General features: G+C 39.4%; 1 pseudogene; it reads left to right on the forward strand.

Moving 5' to 3' along the window:
- The first annotated feature begins 1,734 nt into the window (after positions 1–1,734).
- Positions 1,735–2,449, forward strand: LOC102480029 (eukaryotic translation initiation factor 3 subunit H pseudogene; annotated as a pseudogene).
- Positions 2,450–3,076: the final 627 nt, after the last annotated feature.

The raw sequence follows: 3,076 nt of genomic DNA on the forward strand, positions 1-3,076 counted from the left end.
TCAATGACTGCAGTAAGATATATAGCCCCAGCTAGGTGCTGCTTTATAGGATATTCATTCTACTCACTGAGGGTTTTGCCTAAAGTTGGACTTGTGTTCATAGAAATGTATATATCAGCTGTGCTTGCTATGAAATATTTAGATTAATTAAGATCTTTAGTGACTCAATAAAATGTGGGGGAAAAACAGTATAGAAAGCAAACATAGATACCAGAGACAGTGTGGGAGGAGAGTGGGAGATGGCAGAGGGTAAGAGATAAGGAATCAAGGATGGGAAAAAAAAAGCAAAACATACAGGAAACAAGAAAATTATTCGTTGACGATAACATATATGTTGATGTGCTTGATTGAGCCAATATACAGTGTACTCTGGATGGGAAATCTCATTTTGTATGTTGTAATGATGTACAGTGAATGAATATAAATAAATAAATTTAAATTAAAAAAACGCTATAGATTTTTGTATGTAAATTTTGTATCCTACCACTTTACTGTATTCATTATTAATTCCAGGAGTCTCTTCATGGATACCTTTGGGTCTTCCGTGTATACACAATCATGTCATCTGCAAAAAGAGATAATGTTACCTCTTCTTTCCCTGTTTGAATGCCTTTTATTTTATTCTCTTGTTTGATTGCATTGGCTAGGACTTCCAGCACTATATTGAAAAGGAGTAGAGAAAGTGGGCAGCCTGTTTTGTACCAGTTTTTAGTGGAAAAGCTTTCAGCTCTTCCCCATTCAGTATAATGTTAGCTATGGGTTTTTCATAGATGGCTTTTATTGTGTTGAGAAATGACTCTTCTATGCTGATTTTCCTGAGCATCTTTTTTTTTTTATAACCCCTTTTATTTGTATAAAATTGTAAATTCTTTTAACAGTGATGTGAAGCACACCAGACTTACAGGCATGAGTGGAAACACTGACCCCATTTTGTACAGACAGATGTGGGAGGCACACCCCAGGCTTCCATGTCTATAGCGTTTTCCCATGACTGAGCATCTTCATCATGAAGAGATGTTGTATTTTATCAAATGCTTTTTATGCATCAATTGATATGATCATATGATTTTTATCTTTCTTTCTGTTAATATGGTGTATTATGTTTATGGTTTTGTGTATGTTGAATCACCCTTGTATCCCTGGAATAAAGCCTACTTGGTCTAAAGAAGAAGTAGAGGAAAAGAGTTTGTGGCATGACCACTCCCCATGGGAGGTGCTTTCTTGTCCTCTCCCTTTCTCTGTATCTCTCTAGTGAGCACATCAACCCTGTGGCAAATTATTTTAATAAATGAAAGTACAACTTATGAAAATTTGTAGAATTCATCAAAAGCAGTGGTTTAAAGAAATGTATAGTATTGAAAGAACAGATAGTAGAAAAGAGGAGGGTCAGCTAGTGGTCAGGGTGTCTGGATCCCACATGGCCACCCTGCAGTTCAAGTCCTGGAACTGGCAGCTTGAGGAACACTCTGGGTGTGTCAGTGTGTGAAAGTGTGCCCAAGATCCTGAGAGGAGAATGGAGGAGAAGAGATTACTAATCTTGCCCCTGGGTGTGAGATTCCTCACATTCCTAACCCCCTGGTGAGTGCATGCACCCTATAGCAAATTAAAAAAAGAAAAGAGAAAAAAATTTAAGCATTATAAGCTTCCACGTTAAAAAATTAGAAAAAGAAGACCAAGTTTCCAAAGTAAGCAGAAGAAAACAAATGATAAAAATTAAAGCAGAGGTCTGGAAAGATGGCATCCAGCACAGAAGGCACTTGGCTCCACTGCTACGTCTTCGAGCTCCACCACCGGTGCGGCAGGGAAAGGCAAAGGCAAAGGCAGCTCCAGAGATTCGGCGGTGAATCAAGTGCAGATAGATGGCCTGGTGGTATTAAAGATAATCCAGCATTATCAAGAAGGACAAGGAACTGACGTTGGTCAAGGGGTACTTTTGGGTCTGGTTGTAGAAGACTGACTTGAAATTGCCAACTTCTTTCCATTCCCCCAACATACAGAGGGTGATGCTGACTTTGAGGATGTAAAATATCAGATGGAGAAGATGCGGAGCCTTCACATCAGCATTGGTCATCTCCACATGGGCTGGTACCAGTCCACTACTAAGGCTCCTTCGTCACTCGGGCACTCCTGGATTCCCAGTTCAGTTACCAACACGCCAGTGAAGAATCTGTCGTTCTCATTTACCATCCCATAAAAACTGCCCAAGGGTCTCTCTCACTGAAGGCATACAGACTCACTCCTAAACTGATGGATGTTTGTAAAGAGAAGGATTTTTCCTAAGAAGCGTTGAAAAAGGCAAATATCACCTTTGAACACATGTTTGAAGAAGTGTCGATTGTAATTAAAAATTCACCTCATCAATGTCCTAATGTGGGAGCTCGAGAAGTCAGCTGTAGCAGATAAACATGAATTGCTCAGTCTTGCTAGTAGCAAGAATTATGCATCATGACCAAGTGGAGTTTATCCCAGGCTGTGAAGCTGGTTTAACATTTGAATGAATTTCAATTAATTTAGTCAAGTATATCAATAGGCTATAGAGATTTTGATTAGAATTGTATTGAATCTATAGATCAAGTGGAGAAGAACTGATATCTAGACTAATGGTGAATCTTCCTACTCATGAACATAACATCTCTTTCTAGTTACTTAGTTATTCTTTGATTTCTTCTTCTCCTTTTTTTTTTTTTAATTTACCAGGGGGCATGTGCACTTTCCAGAGATAGATAGACAGAGACAGAGAGAGAGAGAAAGAGAGAGAGAGAGAGAAAGCCCCCTCCCAAGGGGGTTTGGTCATGCTGTAATCCTTTCTCCTCCATTTCTCCATCCTGTTGGGAACTTGGGCATGCTTGCGTACATACCCAGCTGGCTTTTCAAGCCACCATGTAGGGAATTCAAACTGCATAGTAGGCCATGTGGGATCTGGCTCCCGTAACCATCAAATCATGAACCAGTCCTTTATTTTATTTATTTTATTAGTTTTTGTTGTTGTTTCATTTGTTTGTTTTAATTTGTTGGAGCGTATGTATGCTCACCAGAAAAAGACAAAGAGAGGGGGCCAGCAGGTGGTATGGTGGTT

Source organism: Tupaia chinensis, unplaced genomic scaffold, assembly GCF_000334495.1.
Source record: "Tupaia chinensis unplaced genomic scaffold, TupChi_1.0 Scaffold000437_1, whole genome shotgun sequence".
Taxonomy (NCBI): Eukaryota; Metazoa; Chordata; class Mammalia; order Scandentia; family Tupaiidae; genus Tupaia; species Tupaia belangeri.